This window comes from Caloenas nicobarica, chromosome 7 (assembly GCF_036013445.1).
Source record: "Caloenas nicobarica isolate bCalNic1 chromosome 7, bCalNic1.hap1, whole genome shotgun sequence".
NCBI lineage: Eukaryota > Metazoa > Chordata > Aves > Columbiformes > Columbidae > Caloenas > Caloenas nicobarica.
The window spans coordinates 34,249,781-34,276,705 of NC_088251.1; the positions used below are offsets into that span (position 1 = coordinate 34,249,781).

Below are 26,925 nucleotides of genomic sequence, written 5' to 3' on the forward strand. Positions count from 1 at the left end.
GAGAACTATTAAAACAGAGGTAGAAGAAAAGCTACAAGAAGCACGGTGACTTGTGGCTATAGAAGGTAAGAATTATGCAGACTGGTAAAGCTTGGAGGTCAAGAGAAACATACCCTGTAGAGGTATGGCTTATTCATTTTAACAGCAGTGGTCATAATTTTAGAGACAGCCATACATAATGAAGCAATGGGTAACATCAATGCCCCGTAAAAGAGAAATTAATGGTTGACAATCTGGTGACAGCATTTTGTAACGACGCCAGTATCTCAGTTGAAGCAGAACCAGACGAGGTGTCTGAATACGCAGAATACCCCATGGCATGGATAGTTTCACGGACTATCACTGCTGAACCATACATATTGTATGAGAAGACCAAAAAACCTAACAGATTCCCATTAGGTTTTTAGTGGAGCATAATATATTTTAAAAGTATGCAACTTAGGTCTTATCAAGTGATCAGTAACAATTAGAAGCCCAGGGTTTAGCAAGGGTTGTGTTGAAGGCAGGCAAGCATTCTCCTTCTTTAAGACACCACACCCACTTGGTTTATGTTTATTGGCATAACACCAGAGATACGGTGGTACACTGCTACCATGTATATTAAAAAAAGTGAGAAAAGGAGCTTTAAAAAATAAAAATCAGAAAAATACAATAAAGTGAGCTTTTTTACCAATTCAGTAATATCGTAGAGCTCAAAGAACATTTTTTTCTTTTAAGATTTATACTCAATGCTTCGCTTTCAATGAAATAAATGAAATAGAGGGCTGAAATCTTATGAGTAACCTCCTATTCCTATGAATGTGCATTACTGAATTATATGTGAAGTTTAAAGACTCTTAAAAATACGCAACATCAGAAGATCAAAAGTAGGTTAAGCAGGATTGTTGTAAATATTATTCACTAGTTGTAATGTACATGTAAATCCAGACAGATGCATTTACATTACAGAAATATTTAGGCTGGTTTATAATCACCTGTAACTAGGGTCTTAAAAGATATGTTATTTGTTTGCATATTCTAAATGTGGACACATTCATTCCCACTATCTAAGATTTGAATTTTTTTCTTATAATATCTATCTACAGCGTGTTTGCTCTCAGCCTTCCTTATTGCTCCTGGAGATAGTGTGTGTAGGTCTGAGTAAGTGTCACTAGTTCAGTTAACTCTCAACAACACGACTAGCACCTAAAGAAGGATAAGAAAAGACAGGTGGAAGTCAAACGTCCATGCAGATGGCAAATTTCAAGGAACAGTTTTCTGATAAGGAAGTCTTTGTTGTTCTTTGCAAGTCCTTGTAGATATTCTAACAATAGGTGCAACCAGTTATCATTTCCATTTATTACTTGGCAGACAGTTTTTAAGTTTTCATGCAATTACTGATGGTAGCACCACCCTGCCAAAAGCCACATCATCTCCTGATTCTTCTAAGCTGCTCTAGCATTTAATAAAAGCGATGCTGGAGCTCCGGGTGGCAGCACAGCAGCTATCTCAAGTTACAGCCCCAGCCCAGCCACACAACATGCTCTGACTATTGCCGGGTGGCTCCTTTCTGCAGTTTCCGAGCAGGCCCAGATACAGCTTGCTGCCCACTTAGATAGTCCTCGGAAACAGATGGACACAAAGCTCTTCCAATAGTACACATCGGTAAACTAAAAACATCAGAAAAGGACTGTTCATTGACTCTGTGTGGGGTATGAAACACGGTTCATACGGAGAAAACATAGTATTCAAGCACGCATTTAAAGATTGTGCTAATATGCATCCTGCTGACAGGACGTGATAGGTGTAAAGAATCTTAATTCCACCATCTCCCAACTGCTTCAAGATTTATTGCTATTAACTATGTATCTATGCATACGACGATATACACAGACATAATATTGATGATACACATAGACATATTATTCAAAAACATCACCATACTCACACATATATATGCAAATATACAGATAACAATATGTCAGACTGTATCTGGTTTACTGTACACACTCTTTTTGGACTGAAAGAACTGCCAATGCTGCATACTGATCTGGTGGAACTCTGAAAATGGCAAGTGCACAGATCGGAGTGACTAACCTGACAGCTTCCCAGATTTGAGAGCCACCTGTTCAAGTATTGCGAATCAAAGAAAACCAAATTTTCTATTAATTTGAAACATACAGTTACCATGGAAAATATTGTTAATAAATGCCATGGGAAGAGAGCTTAGCATATAGTAAAACTGTGAATGAGATTCTGACAATGAAGATAATATTGATAGTTATTAGATACCTTTATCTTACTTCAGGCTTTCATCAATAAAATATTTGCTATTGCACTATGAACAATATGGCAGAAAATAAGCTTTCTTTTGTAATGCCCCTCCACTCCACTCTTGTCTGATCAAAAGATATCCCTATATCCCTGTTCTAAAATGACAAGGAAAAAATATGTCTGTTTGTGGGGGGCAGGGAAGAAGTGGAATTAGTTCAAATATCAACTGTTTATGAAAGTATAAAACATATTAAAAACTCAGTGCTGAAAGTATAACTGGAGTTTAGTATAATTTTTTGTATGTAAATAAATATATTTTTAAATACACATATCACATACACTTCAGTGTATTTCTATGCTTCCAAATGGCCACAACAAGCAGTGCCTAAAACCAAATGTTTGTGGGTATCTCCTTTATCAAACTACTGAAGGTACACATTTAAATGTCTGTCTTTCAGGAATATTAAAGGACGCATATGTTGATTTTTAACTAGCGTATGTGTTCCAATGTAGACAAAATAGGTCTATAATCAGATTACAGTATATTTAAAAAAAACTAAAATAATAATTGAACAAAACCACATTAATGGCATCCAAGAAAATATAAGAGTAATCATATGTGAAAAAGGTTTATGTCAGATTGTGCTGATAACAGAAGAGAAAATGGATGCTGTAGTAAATCATATTACAAAAAGAGCAAACCTGATGTGATGGTGTGTCTGCAAAGAATGTTAATAAGCACAAAATCAAAATAGTAAAAAAAGAATGGGAAAGCAAAGCAGAAAAGGCAAAGTAAATATTCCAGGTGAGATTTATTCTGTAATTGTGAAAGAGAAATTAAATTACAAATTACAGAAGAGTTGCTGTTTCCTACTCACGAGGCATGAGTGAGAAGGGTACTTGGAACTGAAACAAGTTTGCAGAACCAGGGCTTAGTTTTGCTTGTTTAAGACTCAAATTCAGGCTGCCTTTTTTTTTTTTTTTTCTTTTTAAGATCACTGATACACTTCTTTTGTGCTCATTCATAACAGCAGCAAATTAAATATACACGACATTTTTGCTACACTGGGGAAACCTCAAATGGGAACTAACACATAACTGCTACTACAGAAATATATGGACATAAGTTAAACTCAAGGGCATTGAGATGAAAACAACAACAACAACACCAAAAAACAAACAAACAAAAAACCCAACCAAACAAAAAACCACAACACACCACTACAAAACACTCAAATATGAAAGTAACAAAGCCGAAGGCTCTTTTTCTCAAAGACTTCAATCTCGGTGCTTCGTTAAGCTATGCTGAGTGCAGAAACTTGGGTGAGATGAGGCACAATGCTTCCAGATCATCTTTCTGCTAATCCAGGTTCAGAAAGACCTGGATCCTCGCCCACCATTGAACGAAACGATGGCAGTTAAGGAAAGCCACAGAGAGTCATGTCACTGACTGGAGCCAGAAGACAGCAATAATGACGTGCCGTGATCCCTGCACGCTTCTTGCCTAAAGCAGAGCAGGTGGCAACCACAAAATTCTCCTGCCTCAAGGGAATCCCATTAACCTTCTCAGGGCAACTGCCTGCACCCACGGGGTGATCGAGAGAGAACAGAATTCAGAGCTCCCGGGCACAGAAGTGATGCCTGATACACGCTGCTCTGAGGAGACCATCCAAACCTGCTCTAAGAAATAAGAAACTTTGTGTTGCAAATTACATAGGCAAATAGGATCCCTTCACATATTCCACAATGACCAAGTCCAAACCCAAAAGCTGAGAGACATCCAACATAACAGTGATTTCATTAAATCATTGTTATTTATCAGTGGTAATCCCATGGCACTTTCAAGCATCTAAAGAACAACGTTCTCTTTCTTAGTGACATTTGAAGAAAAACAGGTAGACAGAGGCTACAGAGACTGGGACAAAACAGCTTTTAAACCACATCAGTTAAATCCACCATAAACAGCACAACAGCAGCGTGCTCTGAAGAATCCCTAATAACATATAGACAATGTGTACTTGGAGCCTCTGGTTATTTTTATCCATGTTTCAAAAAGGTTTGAGAAGGAAGGAGGTTGCATTACTTGCAAAAACATTAAGAAGTGCAGGTTTTGTTTAGAATACATAAGTACAAGGGTAGTCTGCAAAAGCTCCAAGAATGATGCTTATCACCATGTTAGCTTTGTTACTGGTTTTGCAGAAAGCAAGTGTCACTACTCAGGTGAGAGCAAAAACTGTGTGCATAGGGCAGACCAAACAGGCTAAATGCAACACACTGAATAGTATCTGGTTATTTCTCATATAATAAAGAGATAAAGATGCCGTGATATGCAAAATATCTTTAACCACTTATCACTCTACATATGAGTTATGGCATTTACTGAAAATGTTGCATTTTTAATTTAACATTATTAACTGTTTTAACATTAGTTTTTTAGTAATCATGATGTTGTGAAATGTGCAACATACAAATAAGTGCTACACTTCTAATAAATTTCATCCACTATAAAACAAACCTACCTAATGGCATATAAAATCATTTTGAAACATAAATACACTTAAATTTTACCAGTAAGCTGAGGCTAAATAAAAGTAAGACAAAAAATCTGAACAATTCAATACATCAATTGAAAGAACTGGTAAACCTGAACACACCATAGGTAACGTTGTTGATAAAGCTAAAAAAGGGAATAAGAACAAGCTGCTAAGAAGCACAAACAACACTTTGCTTTCATTTTCATATATAATTGAAATGCCAAAGAGTAGTATACTCAGAAGCTATAAATGATTTACGATGGAAATCAGTAAAGAAACAACAACAAAAAAATCAAGCAAATGGAATTCAGCATCCATCCTACAGAACATTCAACTTAGAGCAGCGAATGACGGGAACTGCCAGTTCTTGCTAACTTTGAATTTCTCATGTTGTTCCATGCAACACCACTGTCCCTGAATTTATATGAAGTACTAATCAGAATTAAAAAACAGGTCATCACTTAGAAGCTAGTTCCTCATCCGCTTCAAGTGTGATATGAAGAGACATTGCTGTAAAATGAAGGCATCGACCGACTCTGGAGACTGAGGCAGAAAATGAACAGCTTCCCACTTGGGGAGTAGGTTTAGTAATAGGAAAGGGAAAGCTGAGCACAAACAAGCGAGATGGTGGAACAGCATCTTGGGAAGGTTAACACATGGAGGTCTGAAAATAATATCTGTAATTTTCAATAGGTTTACTCTTGACTTATTAGGCAGCAATGTGGAATCACAAAGCAGGGCTTTATCAAGCAGTTTTTTCCAATCTTTTGGATAAGAAACTGAAGTTATAGAAACAAAATCTTTGGTCCAAATATGTCTCTACTATTAGAGAAGCAGTTCAATTAGCGTCCTCTGACTCCCATTGACTACACCACACCTTTCATAAAATACAGGTCATATTCCTTGCTGCATAATGATATACGCTGTTAAAACTGTTACATTGTTATAAGAAAAGACTGATCCAATTTTCAATCTGTATTTAAATGAGACAAAAGTCTGATTCAGTGCACGGATTAATAAGCCAGCAAATGCCATAAATTTTCTATGTACAACATGCCTTTATTTAGAGCACAGACAACATTGATAGTACTTTTGTAATTTATATTTAAATGCATATAAAAAGTTGCTAAACTGAAAAGTGCTTTTAAATTAGTTCCCTTCATTAGCACATGTACTGCAAAGCGACGGAAGCCAGCACAGAAGACTCCGGCTGAAACTCTAAAAGCTGGTGGTTCATACACAGGGTGCCAGGTACCATCTGTGACCTCATCAAGAATTTAACTTTCACAAGTTTCTGGACCATTCACCATGGTTCTAACACTACACTGCAAAAACCTCTTCAGTTTTTTTAACATGTGCAGAACAAAATTAAAGCCTTTCTTACTCAGATGTGCTAATTGCAGAAACTCATTCACCTAAGGCTCAATGATGATGACCTGATTTACTTGCAAATCAAGATCAGTAAGTTTTGTAAAATACAATTCCTGTCTGCAGACTGCAAAATGCTGTCCTTAAAAAAAAAAAAAAAAAAAAAAATCTCTTTTTTAACCTTTGAAATATTTAAGCCCTACCTATAGTTTAACAATATACAATGTAAAATCTGTAAACATTTTCAGATTCTGCTACAAGAATTTCTTAAGATTCTGTCTCTCTTATTCTTCATACCTCAAAAAAAACCTTGAGTAGGTCAAAAGCTTTTGAAAACTACACTCTGATATTAAGTAATTACTCAGATTCTCTAATATATATATCATATGACATGGCCCTAAGTACAGCGATGCTTGTTACTCTGTCATGTTAGCTAATAATTTCTTGCCAGATCCCATAGAGATTAAGGTAACTTTCTCAATAAAGAGAATGCCAAAGAACAGCTACCCCTAGTGATCAGAGAAATGGGAGATGAAGTTCGAAGTGTTTGTTTACAGTCATTTCTCATTTTTTTCAACAAGTTTGTAGCCAGACACAGAACAAACACTGAACGAAGACAATACCTCAATGTGTATACACATATTTGGCAAAATCATTGCAAACAATTTTATCAGAAACAGCTTTCTGAATAGGTTTGTGTCACATTGTTACACCCCGGTCCGAACTCCAGCTTTAAACGCTCTTGTACCTCAATCTAAAAAGTTAAAGCCCCATTTATATTTCTCTGGTCTGACCCAGAACAGCAAACATGCCCTTCCCTGGGTCTCTATACAATATGAATGCACCTGAACGGGCTAAATTAAGATCTGTCCTTTTTAAGTGCCCAGACCACTAAGCAAAGGTCGCTTACGTGGAGGGTCACGTGTGGGAGTGGAACCCACAGGAGATGGAGAGCAAAAGGCAGGAATGCAGCCGGGGGACCTGGGGTAACAGGAGTACCCCAAGCCACATGCTGTAAGAGAGAGGACATCTCCGTGTTTATGCTGTGCCTTGCAGAGTCCCAGTTCAAAACAAAACTCAGATGCTACCTCAGGAGAAACAGAAATGGAAAAACATTAACTTCAATGTTCTTTAGTGCAAGAATGTTATTCGTCAGAAAAATCAGGACAGTCCCTAACAAGTAGTAATCTTCCTGACTTTTCTTCCGTGAGTGAATACACAGTGTGAAATCGAACTGGCTAAACACTGTCCGTGAGAACACAATCCTGATGGATAATTTAGTACAAGCATCACAGACTATTTGGAGATATTATTACCTGGAGTTGTCTGAGCACTGTATGGGCTCTTAACTTACACAATTGTATTATACAAGTCAGAGTTCTGTCTGTGTTCATAAATATTATACAGTTACTTTAAAATATGCATAATACACTCTTTATAGACTTGAAAGATAGATACAGGACTAGAAAAACAGTTTTTACAAGGAAGCGAAGAAGACAATTAGCATAAAGTATACTTCTGTGGCAGGAAATTTAAAGCACACAAGCTGCAACAGCAAGAAGAGATAAGAGTGAGGAAGAAATCAAAATCACAGTGAAGGAAACAAAACGGAGACAAATTAGAAACACCATTATTTTCCATAAAGCAGAAGGCAAAATCACTACCATCCTTGCTTGGAACAGTGTAACTTGCAATAAGCCTCGCTCATCATCTATACACATATCGAATCCTGTTCTGAATTGTACTTGCTTCAGGACAGTCCTGCTTGGGCATCTTCCTTACAGCTTCTCTCTATACCCACACCAACGTCAGCCCGCTTTTTTCTCATAATAACCAAAGATACTGTACCAGCCTCCTCCATACCCAGCTTCTCTCCAGCTGCTAGTCTCTGGTTATTGCTACTTGTCTACCTTTGCATTCATCATTTATGGATTTTCAGAACTTTGGTGTGGCAGATCCCATGCAGGACCTTTGAAGAGATCATTTAAACCATGTCTTCTCCTGCACATAACTTGTAGCATTAGCTTTCTATGTAACCAAGAGAGAAGCTGAGTGAGAGACATAGAATACGTATGTGTGCAAGCATTTTGTTCTATATAACTCTCATCCTTTTTTTAAATTTGTTTTCACTTTATACACTTTCTCTATGCCCCACAGTGAAATAAGCCAAAACAAAAAGAGCAGGTTACACTACAGACTCATGCTTTTCTACAGGTGCTCATTTCAGAATGAAAACACTCCTCTGAAAATAGCAGAAATCAGTAACATTGCATAATGGCTTAAAAAAAAAGTCTAATCCAGGATTCACAAAAATACTCCTCTTACTAATATTTCTGTTGTATGATACCATCAACACTCAGTTTATCTGAAATACGGGAAAAAGATGTTTGAGAGTGCAAGTAAATTTTTTTTTAAAAGTCAGTTATACAGAATATATTTAAATTAGAATTCAAAAGCAAGGTGGGGGGGCAGGGAGAAAGGTCATTATGTGATTTTTAGAACATGTGTCTTCCACTGCCCTAAGTGTCACATCCAGATGACCACAACAATTCTCCACGGAGATCTGAGAGCAAAGCCAGGAGGCGGATAACTACTCCCAAAGCACCAGGAGCAGCACGGAGCCAGCTCCAGGGGGCCGCGGTATTTTTGACAGCGCAGAGCTCAGCACACGGAACCAGTCAGAGGCCTCCATACCTGACATACAGTTAATGTGCATCCTGGACAACCTGCCCGTGAGTGACAGGGAGGTATCTTATGGTGGTAAGCATGGACTATGATTCTGTGACTGAGAAATCACTGAAAAATTTCTTAAATTCCTGTCCCTTTAAAAATAACTTTCTCAAAGTATTTTCTATTAGATTAAAACACTATTTCCATTCTGAAATAAAAAAGAGATAAATAATGTGTGTTGGTTTCTGCTTCAAAACAAGGAGGCATGTATTCATCTTTATCACTCAACAGAAAATAAGAAATAAATTTCAAGTGTAGTCTCTGATACCTGTTCACTAGCAAGTATTAACTGGGCATCTCTTAACATGAAAAAGACAATATATGGATAGAGCCAGACTCTCACAAATTCACTTTGGGTGGGAAACAGCTGAAATCAAGGAATATTAATTCCAGTGCCAGGGAAATGTTTCTGCCAGGAAATAAAAACAAGGTCAAGCCAGATATTTAAAAAAAAAATAAAAATAAAAATAAAAAAAAAATCAAATGTAACACTAGAAGTAATTTGGAAGCTAGCACAGGTAAACACAGAACAGACAAGCTGGAAGACAACAGCAAGCTGCCAAAGAGTGGACAGTATTTGCCACTCTAATTGATGTGTTATTACAGGGCACACCGTTGAGGTGTGTGCACATCTGGCCTCAGAAAGGGCCACCTCATATACAAGTGGAATTATCATCCTGCTTCAGTCTGCAGGGCCACAGTTCTTTCTTTCCAAAGATCCAGTGCTGTTGTGGCTGGAAAATTTGACTGATGACTATTATCAAGTCTTACGGACAAAGTGTAGTTGCATTTTATGTAACAAAGAGCCAATACTGTATTATTAAGACAGGATCAGTTGTCATATTAATCATGCTATTATCCTGTTTTTCTAGTATTCATATCTGTATATATCATAAACTCTGGAAATCCCTCTCGTGTTTAGACACAATCAAATACAACGAGGTCTGTGCTGGGAACAAGTAAGTGCAATGAAAGTAATAATGATTAATAGTAACTGAGTACTGGTATAAAACTGTTCTCATCAACTTTTATTACACAGTAGTTAATGTTGTGAGTTTTTCATGAAATGTTCATCTTTAGTCTATTGTAAAATATGAGTTATATGATCTGGAAACAATGAAGACTAGGCAAGAAAACAGTACATCTACATCTTGCAACACATTTTAAAAAACATTCCTTAACTAATATACCAAATGTGTTATAATAATATAATGAGTAAGACTGTACCCTAAGTACTAGGTTTACTTTGAAATATTTATACTTCGACGTCACAGTTAGGTATTTCTTTGTAACTCTACATGAAAATGGTTTCACAGGCTACACTACAAGTGTTCTTATGTTAACTGGGAGGAGAGAACATTTATATATTCAAGCTGTATTTAGCCATGACAGCAGATGATGTTGTGATACAACAATAAATGCATTAATAGATTTAGTCTCAACATTTTGGTAATACAGGAGTCTCTGAGGGGAAGACCAAATAGGGATTTGATTTGAAACCACATCACATGAAAAAAGTCAAACTGTCTAGTCTTCTCTGATAGGTACTATGTATTTGCTCTGGGCATCTAATCCGGTATATTCATACAGTTTCCACATAAATTTTGAAAGAGTTCACTGGTAACTGATCTTTTTAGTTTCTTTCTCTTAATTATGTAAAGTCCTCTGTTCCAAATCAAGCACTAGCATATCAGATGTTTTCACTTTTGCTGCTTCTGCAAAGGTGCTAAATCTGCACGTAGTACAAAGTAGCTCTTAAAAAGGAACATTCTGAACTCAGTTCAGTGTTCCATTCCAGAATAACTGTGAAGTTTCTTCATATTTTACATGTAAAAAATAACTGTGAGAGAAAGAAGCAACAAAGTAGCTGAACAGTGAAAGAGATGCAGAGTGCAATCCAGGTAATACAACAGCCAGTTCTTGCACTCCATAAAGGAAAAATGAGTATAAGGGAGGGGCGAACTTGTGATACATTCTCAGGACTGAGTTATGCTCCAGTGTTTCACCTAAACATAATTTGTTGCATCATACATATGCAATTGGGAGACTCTATATTTGCATAAGAAACCTCTTTACAAGTCAACGTGGGTTTATGTATAGCTTCTCGAGGGAAGGTGGAATAGTATAGAAACCTGCCTGGATGGCAACATCTCCATGTGCCTTTTTAACTTAAACTAAATGAAGAAGTTATTATTATAATGACAAATGTCATTTCAGACAACAGATAATATTATATTTATATCTTACTCAGAAGTGCTGTCCACTTTTGGCATTATATTTTTGCAGTGGTTGTGAAGAGTTGTGCTTACTGTGCACACTGCACTTGAAATTGGCTGTGTTCTCTTCCCTTTTTTTTTTTTTTTTTTTAGCAAGTGTTCCCAGGATTCAGTCATATTGTGGTGCTTCTACACCAATGACCTGCCAAATTTGTATGGTTTGTTAAAGAACTGTATGAAAGGAAGCCAATGAAAGTTGCTGGTGAAGGAGTAATTCAATTTTTGCTCATACTCATCATTTGGCTTGCTTGTTGAAACTATCAATCAGTGTGTAGTTTTAAAGTTTTCTAACGTGGGCACTGTTGCTGATTTCTGGTAATTAAACATTTGGTTAATAATAAAAATTACATACATATACAGAACAGCATGATAATATAAGGGCAAGACCCATGTCTGTTATGATAGCTACATTTCATGTACAAAATCTAACTAGTTATTGTTCCTGCCTGGTCTATTTCTTCTCATCTGATCTGAATTCATTTAAGAGGTAATACTCCCACTTCTGCCTTTACTTCATTATTTTATATACCATGATTTAACTTTGTTTTTTTCATGACAATTAAAACAGGTAGATAATTATGCCAAAAGAATGATGCTGTATCAAAGTGCTTTTCATCCTAACTAAAACTTCAGAATACAATGACATCTAACCTTGAAGGACCTAAGAAATTTTTTAAAGACCAGTCGTCTGGGAATCTAACTAGAACATCAATCCACCCAGACAATATGAAATGAGGACTTGGCCAGACTGGAACTTTTTCACTATAGCTCTCATTATGAAATTTATTCAGTAGGGAGTTTTTATCATATGAATAATTCTATCTTTTTCACTGAAGCACAATAAAAATAGGTCTTTAACATGAACAGATGCTTTAAGAACCTGAAACAAAGTCAATAGGACTCATTTCCATAGCCTTGAATAGACAGAAAGTAGAAAACTAAAAAAGTCCAATGAAAAGGGGTGCGATTGCCACTATTAAACACGTATGTATAAGGCTCTGCTGAATCAGAATGAATGCTATTATGATTCTTTACTGAGATGCTTTTTCCTTTCAGTAGAGTTTACCCTCTTTATACATCCATGTAGGTGAGCACGTGTATATATAATAGTATCTCCCCATAAAATGCTTTCCTTAATATAGAATGTTAGAAAAAAAAGCGCCTCACATTAGTTTGCCAGAAAAAACCACCCCAAATCACCTAAAATCCACAGAAATTGCGTTCATAGCTGAATTTCTGTGTGAATCCCTTGCATTTTCTAAAGCAATTGCTAGTCCTGTTTTAAAGATGTCAAAGCTTTTTCATGTATATTTCTGTTAAGGAAAATTTTGTATCATTAGTTTAAAAGAAGGATATTTTAAAAGGCAGAAAGCCGAAACTCTGGGCACTTTGATATTCAGAGGCAATTCTATGAACTGCACGATTTGGACTAGGCCACTCTTTACAATGTGAAAACAATTTAAGGATATAAGTGGCATGTTATTACTCAGAGAAACCTCTCTTTGAGATACAAATCCATACAACATAAGCTTGTTCAGAGAGAACAAAAATTACAAATACTACCTGCTACATATAACTGCCCCAGCTGCAATAAGAATGAAAATTGAAAATTTAAGGCACCTTAGTCTAATTTTAAGGCAGACAACCTTAGCTATGAAGTTTACAATCAAAAGAGTAAGCTCAGCTGTACAACAAGCCATCTCGGTAATTCAGGAGGGAGATGAACACACAATTTCAACATTGTTGTTAAAATCCACTCTAGTTAAAGCCTATGTAAACACAGAAAAGATTAAAATCTTATTACCTGCCTTGCTCCTACTTCTCTCATAACCTCCAAAGCAAATAATCAACTTAAACGCAATCACAGTAACTAGATGCTCAGCAGCATGAGGTTGACAGTAGCTTTTCTCCAGCTGTACCTTCTGATGCTTTTAAGCACAGAAATGAGACAATTGTAAGCACTTGTCATCTGACAGACCTAATGACCAGTGCCCTGGACTTCTCAGTGAAGCTGGAATAGAAGCTCCCAGCCCACACTCCTGAGAGCGCTTTCAGCTCAGCCACTGGTACACTACTCTGTTGCTTTATTTTACTCTTCCTGCAAAAAAGTCAGATCTATAACCAAAAGGTGTTCTGTGACCTGGGGGATGCGTGTTGACTCATCGGTATTTATACTTGATTATTATGTCAATACAATCAGTCTAATGTAATAGATCATTCATATTGTAATGAATACCACGGAACTGTACAATACAATAACAATAATTAACTCTCACACTGAGCTTTTCTCAAAGTGTTTTGTAAAGAAAGCAAGTACTCTTATTTTCCCATGAGAAAATTTACACATAGAACGGTGAAGTTACTTGGCCATTGCCACCTTCAGGCCAATAGCAAAGCCAGGGATAGAAAATAAAATTAAAAAACCGACCGACCAATCAACTAAACTTTAACTCAAAGGGGTCACACGACCGAATTCATATATGGGGTAACCAACAGTGCAGAAAATGGGATAATTTTTGTTTCCTGCCACAAGACTCCCAGTGCAGGTCAGGATTTCGCCACACAAACTCGGTATCGCTGACACCAGTTGTTACTATAACTTACTGCTGTGAGGAAAATGAAATACAATTTCAAATAAAAGTCTGCCATTATCCAGCTAACAATCTTAACTGAAGAGGCATAACTGTGAAACTGAATAGACAGCCTCAGTTTACCAAAAGCTGAATCACTTCTCCTTTAAATCCCTTGCTTTTGCTCTTACAAAGTTTTGTCTTCATCTTACAATCATTTTCCCCATCTTCATAAAAGCAGAAGAGTCCAAGTTCTACTTTTGCCTGACTTGCTGAGTAATGCAAAAGTACCTTCCGCAAGCTCAAGACAAGGTTAACAGGAATGGAATCCCAAACTCCTTGTTTCTCCCCAGTCAAAAATCCATCTAAGGCAATAATCAGTATTAAAAAAAAACAAACAAACCACCACCATACAAACAACAAAACACCAGAGTTGCAGAGATCTCTTTTTACAGCTTATAGATATCCTGCTCTTACTTTCGAGTTGCCTGATAACTGTGGTAGGAATGAACTCACTGTTGGAGAACAAAATAATTTGCAGGTCATGCAAACCACAAAAATTGAAATTCATTTGTTCTGCTAAACCTGGATCTTTCTCTGTGTGACATGAGAAGAATTAAATAACTGTTTCATTACTCATCCTAACAAGGATCCACAAATTAGATAAATTTTCCTGAACTAACCCATATAAATTCCAGAAACATATTCTGCAAATGTTACAGAGTTGGTGCTATAGAAAGAATCTGAGTTGGCTGGAGTATTGCTGCACGTTACAAACTAAGATACAAATTTAAGATTACAGCAAAAGCTTAAATTCATCACTTCCAAGACGAATGAGTGTGTGCAAGTTGTTTCAATGTCTTTGGAACGGTGCACATCACATAACCTCATGAGCAGTGCCAGCCCTGTCTGTCTTGGTTATCATTAAACAAGTAGTAGTGAAAATCACTGTTATTGTTTTGTTCCATGGATTTGGGGATGGATGAATCTTATTTAAGTTCTCTACAGCGACAGCTCAGAGTGTTTTGGATGAACAAGTCTTTGTCTAGCTATAAAACTACAGTCAAAAGGCAGGTCAGAGCAGAGCAAGCTATTATTCATGATTTCTTCTTCTCTCACATTAGGAAATAACTCTCAGAATACAATTAATTCATTTTACATGTCCACACAGTCCTTACCTTTAAGATAAAAAAGGACGCCAATAAATCAAAGTAAGCAGCATCCTTCTGACTGCAGGTGATATACCCTTTTTTCAGCAGATCAAACACAGCTGCATGTTTTAAAGTTTAAATTTTCCTCCTATTTTCTAAGGACATATGACCTAATCCCAGAAGCTCTTTTCTTTACCACTTACATTCTCAGGTGCCGGCTCTCTACCGTGTCTAGAGAGCAGTGGTGAATCTCTGTTGTGAAAATGCATGTGTATGCTCAAATCTGTCTCTCCAAAAAGAGAAGCACAGCAAAGGACAAACTGTCTTGCAAGAGGTCCTTGCAACCTGCCTCCTCACGGCAGACACGGCGAGGAGGAGGTTTCTCAGCCATTATGGGGAAATACCCCATGGGCCTGTACCCAGAAGGCTGCACCAGCCTCCAAGCCTGCTGGGAGCGCGCAAAAAAAGCTGAGCAGTAATAAATGAATAAATAAATAAGTAGAAAATCCATTAACTGGATTGTCGATTCAATATCTCCCCTAATTGAAAACATTTCGCCAGGTGGGATATTCAGTACAATGACATCTCCTCTCCCACTACAGATCACTTGGCAGAAAAAGGGAAAATCCACTACACTGAGACCAAAACTGGGGTTTGCAACTCCAGTGTTCTGTGCCTTACTATATGTCAGAAGTCATAAGAGACCATGTGGATACAAAAATGGAGCCAAAAGACTGTTGTGTCTTCATTTTCCAGTGAAGAAGCTGAATACTGAGGCTGTGTGACCTGCTGTCACATCATGACTGTAGAAAAAGCATCAACAGGTGCTTTACAGGCCCGGCACCAGGGATGCCGTCCCTCCTCCGGGCCTCTGGCTTCGCTTTCCACAGAGTAGCTTTGCCACACAGGAGTACAATCACGGAGATAATGAGCCAACTTTTAATGCATTTAGTCACGATAAATACTCCGGACTAAAAGGCTGTTAGTATGATCCAGTTTGCAAAGCGTACTTTGCAGTTGTGAAATGTTTATGACCAGCCGAGCCTTTGTTAATAACTCAGCAGGACAATCCTATAATGTAGTGTCTCAGATAATGTGAAAGGCACAGTCTTGATGCTATTCATACTTTGCTTCTGTATTCTTTTTATGAGACATGCACATGAAATACTGTTCATCGCCATTACAGGAACACAATTATTTGCCCAGTACAGAAAAATATCTCTGGACAAGATTTTGTCTGGCTTCAGAATTAAAAAGGGGAGACTGGGGGGGAGGGAGGGCGGATTCTCAGACATCTTGAACCAATTACTTCAGAAGCAATAGCTATACAAATAAAATAGGAATGCAAGCACCTTGTAGCCGTTCAGATTTCCAGGAAATACAAAGTCTAATTTTGTATTGATATATGCCTATTGGGAATCTACTGATGTGTGTGTCAAGTAGATTTGCTTCAAGTAAGTAACTATTAAGAATGAGAAATATTTGTATGGTTTACTTGCAATGTCACATGGGATAGGTTTTTTTAAAAAAATCATTTTTAAGCTCTTTTTTATTGTTCCTACAAAATGAGCTTAAAATTACCATTCTGTTAAACTTCACTATGATACAGTACCTTTATTACAGCCAAATTATCTTTAATTTTCTCAGTCTTTAGGCCACGAATCTTACACTGCTACATGGTGGTTATTTATTTCTTTTATTTTTTTCTGTTTCTAACCTGATATTCATTTCACTCCACAAAGTATTTTGATTAGGTTCATAGCCTTTCCAATTTGGATAAAGGAAAAAAGCCAAGCTTTCACAATCTTGCCCTTGACCACCTCAAAACTTAAATTTATTTGTTTTATTTTTACTTTAAAATTATTTGTGTAGTGTTCGGGATTTACAACCAAATGGGCTGAGCTGACTGGTATAGTCATAGATCTTAGAAATATCGGTTCTCTTTGAATGGCTTAAAAGCTGCATAGAACGTAAAATAAAAGTGGAATAAATGCTGGCTGGACATCTTGCATCACATTCAGAACTGCAAGTTGATCTTCCTAAAGCAAGTTGTCTTGTCTCAACTCACACCTACTTTCCAGCTAGTTTATGAGATTTCAGAATTTACTGTTCATGTTATGTTGACAAAACAGCATATGACAGATGGTGGGGTGGAAGAAGGAAATACATGTACAGGAATTTATGCTTCTGATCTTAAAGATTAGTCATCTTCTGAATTCTGTTCCAACCTCTTCTCTTTTGAGGAAGCTCATTGCTCTTTTACAGTATGAATTAATAGATTAAAGTACTGATCTATTTCCTAGCTATCATTAGTCAATATCTGAAAGACCCTAGTGTATCAAGTGTTTGCTACTTTAAATTTGAAGTCATCTGTTTTTAATATCTGGGTCTATTGATTCATCAGTGCTTGGCAATGTAACAATGAGAAAAGTCACACGTTGCAATACAGAAAAAAATAATCTTTCTTACTCAGTTCAAATCATCTGACTTCTGGTATCTACAGTTTTATATCTACGCCTGAATGAGTTGTTTTGAACTCTTACTGTGCCAGTGGAGAAAGAATCAACACAGACAATGGCATTAAACTCAGCCTAAATCTGGCATTTAGATTTGGGCAGCTGAATCACCGTAGACTCCAGTGACTGTACTGGCAGCCCCCAGCACCGAGGGGAACTGGGACAGCCAGGTCAGCTGGAGATCACCACACTGGACACACCGAAAATTAAGCAGCATGAGTTCCACTCTCCATGTCCAAAAGTTCAGAGCTTCCTTTCTTTTCAGATGGTTTTCATGATGTCATTATAAAAATTTATTTCACTGCATCGTTGTAAATTAAAGCTTCAGTATTTTCTGTGTTTCCTTTTTGCAAAGAAGGATACAAGGCATGTCCTCAGAGTCAAGCAAACTTTTTACAACTTGCATAGGCACTAAATTAGAACACCTGAGATTGTTTAGAAACCAGCAAAGCTGGCTGAAAATGTATAGAACATAAAAAATTATTTAAAAGATTTGATAGAAAATAGTGGAAGACAAAACGCTGCAATCACTGACAGCAGTAGGAATACTACCACTTGTTTAAATGGAAACAGAACTGAATACGAACATCTTTTCACAAGAAATTGTTGAACTATTCTGAAACTAAAGCATCTATTTTTAAAAAATAAATTTTGTTTAGAAAGATACATTCAATTTAGAATACTTTCTTTTTTCTTTTGTTTCATTTAAAAAGCTCTGAAGTACTTCTAAAGTACAAACTAAATGAAAACTGGGATTTCCTGCTTGAACAATTAGCAAACAAAAAGTGCAGTCTTAGAAAAATGTTACTGAAAACACTGGCTTTTCCCTGTGTAAAAACCACACCAACATATTCTCTTTCAGCAATTCAAGCCAAATTGGAAGATTTTGTTGCACTACAACAATACAGAGAGTTTTGTGTGAAGAAACATCACAATAAAATGTCCATGTTTCCACAATCTTAGTCAACATTATCTTACCTCAAAGTCCCTTTTCAGAGCACAAATAACAATTTCAAGTCAGGTTTTTTCAGAAGACTGCAACTGCAACTTCAAAGCGACATGTTTTGTTCGATGTGTTCCACAGGAAAGTACACGTTGCTACTGGAAATGTCATCTGGAAGTGCAGCGGGGCCTTGCCCAGGCGCTGGGAGCGGGGCTGAGGCGTCTCTGTGAGGAGACCCACTGGACACGGCCGGCTCTGGAAGGTTCCAGAAGGTTCTGGCAGGTTCTGCAGCCACACACAGCTGAGCTGGTGGTATCTTGGGGAAACAGATTTAATAAAGGGCAAAACACACCAGAAAGGAGAGGGATAAGGAAAAATAGTGTGAGGAGCAGCCCGGCGAGCACCTAGATGTGTGTGGGGGAAGGCGGTGGTGCTCCAGGAACTAGGGTGGAAACTCGGCGGGTTTTTTTAAAACGCTGGTTTCCAAGACAGATTTCTGCAAAAAGAAACCTTTCTCAAATTTACAGATAAAACCTTCCCTTGTGGCTGTACATTCATTGACAGATACAGCATATTATGAAACTTAGAGATAATTTAATTAAACTACAGGTACAACCTGTAACACTAGCCAAGAAAGAATATGGCAACTGCAAGCAAATATTAACTCAGTGAAAGCAGCGAATGTTTACCTGATAAAAAGCCAAAGATGAGTAAACAGGACAGAAGCTGATGCTTTGTATAGCTCTTAAATTCTGCTCACGAAGCCAATTCTGATTTTATTTTCTATCACAAATCCATTTCCTTTAAATCTCCCTTACTGCCTGTCATTAGTTTAGAGAAACAAGCATTTATTTAGTTAAAAAAAAAAAACCAAAACAACCCTGTGTTATGCACTAGACAATTTAGCAATATACAGATATAGAACCATACAATAGAATCATAGAATCATTCAGGTTCAAAAAGACCTTTAATACGATCAAGTCCGCCTGTTAACCTAACACTGCCAAGTCCACCACTACCCCATGTCCCTAAGCACCACATCTCCACGTTTGTTCAACCCCTCCAGGGATGGTGACTCCACCACTGCCCTGGGCAGCCTGTTCCAGTGCCTGACAACCCTTTCCGGGAAGAAAGTTTTCCTAATATCCAATCTAGTATCAATTTGAAGTGTGAATTTTAACAATATTACACTATTACACTGTTATACTTAAAAAAAAAAAAACACTGGAGGTGGTTTGGTATAACTTAATTCAAAGAACTAAATTAATGTTTATTCTCTTTTTTGTTGTTATACCTAAATTATCTACAATATATATTTCCTATAGACATGACCCTGATTGGTGTAGCTTAATGTAGAGCAGGCGGCCTAGATGGTTAGATTTAACCAATCCAAAGGACAAGAGAGAGGAATTGTGTTGCTGTGTATGCAAATAAATCCATATTTTCACCTCCTTTGTTTTCATTGCTCCTTTTGTTATTTTCTTCCAGCAGAATATGCTAAAGAGCTTAGACTTCACTTACTGTTTAAAATGTGGAAAGAAAATATATGAAAAAAATTATGAAAATTATTTACCCTACTCCTCAGCATCAGCTTGATACTATATTCTGATTTTTAAAGATGCCATTCCTGGTTTAAAACTTTCTTTGCCTCTCCTAAGTTTGGCTTTTCGGCTGTTTCAGATATGAAGTCTTTGAGACAGAAGAAGGTCTTGATTGTCCTAGTGATGGACTAATCTCACAGAGAACACCTCCAATTGCACCTGCAACAATAGCTGCAGTGGGAAAAAGCCATTTCCTCAGAGATGAGCTGAGGATGCTTGAAGACAGAAGGCCCAGTGCTCAGAAGACTGCACTGGCCATCAGCACATACATTTCTGTTCGTATCCAGCAAGATACAACAGTACATTTCCCTTAAGATCTGAGCTAGTTCATTCTAAAACAGTATAAATAATGTGGCTTTCTACACAATTAAGTTAATTTTGGTTATTATTCAGAGCAAGAGCCTGGTGTACTCCACAAGTCATTCATGTACAGCCCCTCAGCTGAACAGTCTGAAGGAGGGTGTACATATTTATGCAGAGAAACTATGAAAATGGGGAGAAGTATAACATGATAGCATGTGCAGCCTTTGTTTGCAATACATTTTACATTGATGGATTTCAAATAAACCAGCTATCGCTTCACCACTCACAGGAATAAAACAAAATGGCACATTACAGAGAAATGCTATCTCCAAACAACAGCTGTATGCATACTTTGGCTATGAATGTAACTGGCACACAGTCCCAGCAGTGTTGCCTATTCTGTAATCCTCCACAGGGAATTAACGCCTGATTACATTTAGCATGGCCTCTCTCTTCTGCTACTACCGTCATTTCATCTGCTATGAAATCACAATTCTCTGTTTTCATTTCCTCCCAAAGCTTTCTTTGTCCCTGAATTCTTCCGATTACTAATTCCCTGTTCACAGCCTTTGTATATCTTTTAAGAGCCACACTGGATGTCATTTATGTAGGTTTTTCCCCTCCAGAAGTGAACCTCCATCCCTTCATCGCAGAGACTGCAAAAAATCTCACTGCACCTGGTTTGGGACCATTCCACTGCCTTAAGATAGTCACATGTGAATGAAGACAAGCAAAGTTTACTGCTCTGCCTTCACCCTCATCTAGGAGACATGCAATGACCACGACAGTAGCTCCAGCCCCCACATACCCTCTGTGAAGAGGCCCACTGGGTCCTCCAAAGTGGGTGATCCTGATCCTGTTGGGTGACTTCAGGGAGAACCAAGCAGAAGTTTCCTGTCACTCAAAATGCTTCTTGAGGGCAATCTGATAAAATCTGCCCCTTTGAAGTTATTCTAGATGCATCACTGTCATTTGGCAAAGGATCTCAGATACACCACTGTAGTGCCATTAGAGGTGAGAATTAAGTAGGATATCAGGTTTTAGAAGTCCTGTATCCGTGAAAGCCACTGAAGCTAGGTAACACTGCAAAGAGTACCCTGAGTGCACTCTCTCTCTACCTCCACAGCAAAAAGCTGTGCCCTGCATGAAAGAACTTACCCAGTGGTGGAAGGAACGTGGCTAAGCCTCGCAACAGTACTATCATGTTGTTGAGGTGGAGGGGGAGTGGAATGGTGTCTGTTTCTTACTCTTTATTTAAGGTAATATGAGAAGATTCATAGCATATGAAAGAAGGAAAGAAGCACACTCCTCCAGGGTAAGTGTGCCCTCAAATCAATATTCTTACCTTTGAGATTATAACATAGCTGACTGGTGTACTAAGAACATATTGACATTGCTACAGTTAATGTACAAGGATTTCTTGTTTACCAAGACAAACTAATTAATCATAACAATAGCAATGCTGAATAACTTGAGGAGTAAATGGATTTTGAGGTTTCTAGAATGTCCTCAATACTCATCTATTAATCCTCCATTAATACCCATTAGTATATTGAGAAATACACTACTGTTTCGCACAAATTACTTTCAGATTTTTTTCTTATTATAGTGTATATTCAATACATTAATGAGTAAGAAATGAATAAGCTCACAGAAGACAACGTAATGCAATGTGAAATTCAAATCTATTGAGAGTAAAACAAACTCATATTCAGGACACATCATCGTGTCTCTTCTTAGAAGGACCTATGAGACTATGACCTATGAGTGGAGCATCTCCCTTATGAGGAAAGGCTGAGGGAGCTGGGTCTCTTTAGCTTGGAGAAGAGGAGACTGAGGGGTGACCTCATTAATGTTTATAAATATATAAAGGGTGGGTGTCACGAGGATGGAGCCAGGCTCTTCTCGGTGACAACCAACAGTAAGACAAGGGGTAATGGGTTCAAGCTGGAACACAAGAGGTTCCACTTAAATATGAGAAGAAACTTCTTCTCAGTGAGGGTAACAGAACACCGGACTAGGCTGCCCAGGGAGGTTGTGGAGTCTCCTTCTCTGGAGACATTCAAAACCCGCCTGGACGCCTTCCTGTGTAACCTCATCTGGGTGTTCCTGCTCCGGCGGGGGGATTGGACTAGATGATCTTTTGAGGTCCCTTCCAATCCCTAACATTCTGTGATTCTGTATACAGGCTGTTGAAAAAAGAGCAGAATATCCAAGAAGTGTGATTTCCAGTGGATTTGTACTATAGGCCTAACAGCCTGTCCCATTGTGTGGGCTTCCCCTCCCACGTTCCCTGTGCATTCCCCAGGCTCTGTGGCAGGAGGCGGCACGGGAAGCCTGGGGCCGGGTACTCCCAGTGTCAGGTACACCTGGCATCAGGTACATGCTGACGCACCACTAGCTCCGCTGACGGTCCAACAGGCCCCACTACAGCTCATGTGTAGTTACATCTGCACTATGCTCCACTAGCGTGGATCTCTCTTCTCCAGCCAACAACGAATTCTTTTAAAAAATATCACAGTGACTTCAACACTTGAATAGATTTGGTTGAAATCAGCCAAAAGTTCAAAAATTATCAACAGGGAAGCCCACAGTTGGCAATGTAATCCCTTAAACCTCATTTTCCAGAAACCAAGCTAAACAGTGATTATTTTATAAAAGCCCCAAGCCAGGAAAACACGTTAAAGAAGTTTTGTATTTTAACTGGGAAGAAGTCCAAATAAGCAGTAGTGTAGCAGAGGGTGTCTGAGGGCAGGCAAACTTCACACACCAACAATTAAGAGAACCCTCATATTGGTCTCACCTCCCACCAGCAAGTAAAACCAGCACTGGAAACCAATGGGACCGGCTTAACTTAAGCAGAGACTAATGAGCTCACGTCATTTCCTACTCTGACAGAGCAAATAAGACTTTTCTCCTTCTTTTTAGAAGGTTTTCCTTTTTATTATTATTTTGGAATATAGACTTTTTAACCAAAACAATATGTACGGTATTATTTTAGCATTCACTCTCATCTGTCTATATTTAATCTCAAGATCAAACAAAATTTCCAAATTAGGAAAAATTGGTTTTGAGAGAGATTTCTTACTGATAATATAACCAGCAAAATACAGCTTTACGTTGCTCACTAATGTAGCTAGAGTTATGTTAATGACACCGCCTGCAAGGGTATACTATAAAATGTAAATAGTAGCATATTTTAAAAACCCTTAAATTACTTTATGCAATAACCAGTTATTTATAATACATATGAATAAACTATGTTAATGTACCATTAAAATAACATTGTATTTTTACTATCTTTCATCCCCTTTTCCCTTTCAATTTTATGCAACAACAGAAAATATAATGCCATGCAAAGAAGTTTGCCATTTCTGTACAGAACATATACTGCATTTATAACGGAGTGCAGGAATAGACTGGTGTGAGGAAGCCTTTAACAAGAAGAAGAAGGGCTCCTAAAGAATAAATATGAATAGAAAAATTCAAATTAAATAGATGTCAAATCTTTAGTATGCTGTTGTTACTAAGTTTCATTCATTCCATTCAGCTACTCCAAACTGTACTGAAAAATCATTAAAAAATACAAAAATATCTTTATTACTGCCTGTTTCCCAGACTTCCAATTCACTGAGTTTTCATGTGAATGCCTCTTTAAGAGAACAGAACAGTTCCAATAAGAATCATTCACTTAAGTTTACAAGGGTAACGTGGGCAAAAATAATCTTTGCTGTAGTTCAGCAGCATAATCTGCCTAATACAAAAGCAACCTCTAAAACTGACCCCATGTATGATGTTTGTGCTCATATGCAAAGCTTTTTCAGATGGTCTCCAAAAGATTAGTCCCAATTAATTCAGCCTTTATTAAACCCAACTACACCAAAAAAGGTGTACACAAGTGTTTGGGATTTCATATAAACACAAGAACATGTGTAAGAGGTCAGACCACAGGTCCCCACTGCTCGGTATCGTGTCTCTGACAGTGATCAAGCAGGAACAGTATGCAGGACAGAAAAAATATACCCCAGTGCTTTCTAAATTATGTGCTCCCATCTATTGGCACTATGCAGCATAAGGGACTTTTTGAGCCAGAGATGGCATCCACCTCTTAGTACAAATCCACAGCTGCACCGAATAAAAATGTGTCTTACTGTGAGCTACGCATAATTCATTACTCTTAAGTCACTAAATCTAAAAGCAGAAATAATACTCTCTGACCTACGTGACCAACTGCACACCATGAACAATAAATTGCAAATAATTCAAGCAAACAGTTTATGCCCGTGGGCTAACATTTGTTCATAAAATATTTCAACATTTATGAATAATATATAAGTGAAGAGAAATGACTGCTCATGAACAATTCACAGGCAAAACAAACAACTACTTTAGCCAGATGACCCTTGTGACAAACAGCTTAGGCGACTCCCGTGCTCAGAGAAGTGCCAATTTTTTGGTGGTCTCCCCTTCACCCCTTCAGGTCCCACTGGGTGGAATGCCAGTGACTGAGAGACGGGGACTAGAGAACTGCCTGTCTGTCTCATCATTCTGACTCCTTTACTTCCCCCAGCACGTGGCAAACAGAAAGCAGCCAGGATCACTGCACCACAGCTCATGTTTCCTATAATACTGTAGCTATTTCAAAGGTGCTTCTCTCCTCTTTCTCTTCCCTTCAACTCGAGATGCTACCTAACATGAGAAGCAAAGAGTCAAGACAATGGCATGTATATCTCCTTCATCACCACATGAATTCACACACAATATTAGTGTCAGCAGAAAGCACCTGTTTCTAGATACCACTTAAAATGAAGTATGTCTTAGTCGAGTAACAAATGTACTCTCTCACACATCAGAATTCCTCACTGTCTTAAACAGTGATGAAGACAAAATATACCAGTGCTGATGTTTTTGTCATCAGACCAACCATACTATGCCATGCACTCTGAAAACAACATTTTCCTTGGCCTTCTGGTCAGAGCAAATACGAAATGTGTGTGAAACATGCACTTCAAAAATGTAATTTTTTTTCATGAGTAAAAAGCCCAAATACTTAACTATGAACCTCAGTGGTTTTGGAAGCACAAATATGGGTCACGTGCATACGAGCAGGTATGCATGTAGTTTTACATGCCTGCTTAATGCATTTCCTGGTAAAGCAAAGTCCTTAACAAAGTTAATATTTGCCTTAACAAATTTGCCTAATCAAAACTGAGGTCTGGGAATGGTGAGAGGGTAGAAAACAGCCCTGAGAGGGCTGTGAACAGCAAGGGAAGCACAATCCCAGCAGTCTCGTGCTGCAGAGAACAGAGGAGGAAGGACAGACACCCAACTGTCCTACGGACAGTCATCTCAAGTGTCCGCCTTTCCAAATGCCAAGTAAGTGTTGGCCCAAGTGCTTCTTACATGTCCCACTCTGTCTCCCAGCCCTCCTGCCCTACAGCCCTCACTTCTCAGGTCTCCTCCCTCAGCGTGGATCCCTCGTGTTCGTGCATTAATCCCTCTGTGGTTCCCAGCTCACAAACCCGAGCCCAGACGCTGTCTTTTCACTCCAGAACACTTCACTCTCAGTTTTGAGACAATGTCACGTTCCCACTGCGGACATCTAGAGGTATAAATAATTTTGCTTCTGTCGCTGCCTCTCACAACCAGCATACCAAGGGTCTGACTTCATTTGAAAATGTGTCCATTTCTATAAAATTAATTTTAGTCATCATGTGCATACATAGTCTAACACTTATGTCTGATTGTGCAAAAAATTTAAATCAAATAATTGCCAAGTATAATTATTTTTGAAATGTAGAAACTTAAGCCTCCTTACAAACAATATTTTATATTTTTACAGCCTAATCTGAAGTTCAGCATCTCAAAACTCAAACTACTAGTAACATTCCTGCAACTTACATTTCAAGTGTTGACTCTAGGATGACAATTCTGCAGAGCTGCAACATTTGTATGTTTATTTGCCCATCAAACCTAATGCTAAACACTGAAGCTAATATTTTCATACTTTATACACTGCAATTACAAGTTTATTTCTATAAAATATAGTTCAGTTGCTCAAGATGTCTCATAAACTCTGTTTTTTTCCCTATCATTTCATTGTCAGCCCCTACAATGAAAATTGAGCATTCAAAAAAATTATTGCTACTTTAAAATAAAGTTTCCAGACAACACAATGATAGAGTTGGATACAGTTAAAAGATCTACGGAAATGACTGAAGAATAGAGACTTTACATTTGGCATCCTAAACCTGATTAAACTCTTCTACAGTGCACAGAACTGCAACTATTTATACTCAAAATTGAATTTGGGCCTGAGTGTGGAATAAGCATTTGAGAGCTGCTGTGGGCTGGCTAACTCAAGGATCACAATTAAGGCCCTCTGGCCCACAGAGGATTTAAGGAAAGCAGCTCACTGAAGCGACACAGATTTCTCAGATCATCTGAGCTTATATGGAAGGTATAAAACACAAAGTTCTATTTCTCTGGCTTCCAGTAGAAATCATATGGGTTAGTTATTTAATCAAAGGTAATTTGACAAACCAGTAAACCAAAATGCATTTCTATCAAAGAAGAAAAAACACAAATACTTTAATTTCATTTACAGCCTAACTAAAGACAAAGGCGTATACCCAGAGAAGTCTGCTCAGCACAAACCTACACTGATATTTTCTAGTTGT

At 37.9% G+C, this 26,925-nt stretch overlaps 1 protein-coding gene across 4 annotated transcripts in view; it reads right to left on the reverse strand.

Moving 5' to 3' along the window:
• CTNNA3 (catenin alpha 3) overlaps positions 1-26,925 on the reverse strand; it is a 499,026-nt gene that overhangs the window by 221,607 nt on the left and 250,494 nt on the right. The window contains exon 1 of one of the 4 annotated variants that reach the window (XM_065638802.1): positions 18,377-18,407. The exons of the other annotated variants lie outside the window; for them this stretch is intronic. The gene's annotated coding sequence lies outside the window, so the exon portion shown is untranslated. Of the gene's footprint in view, positions 1-18,376; positions 18,408-26,925 lie in introns of those variants that run through there. 4 annotated transcript variants of the gene reach the window in all.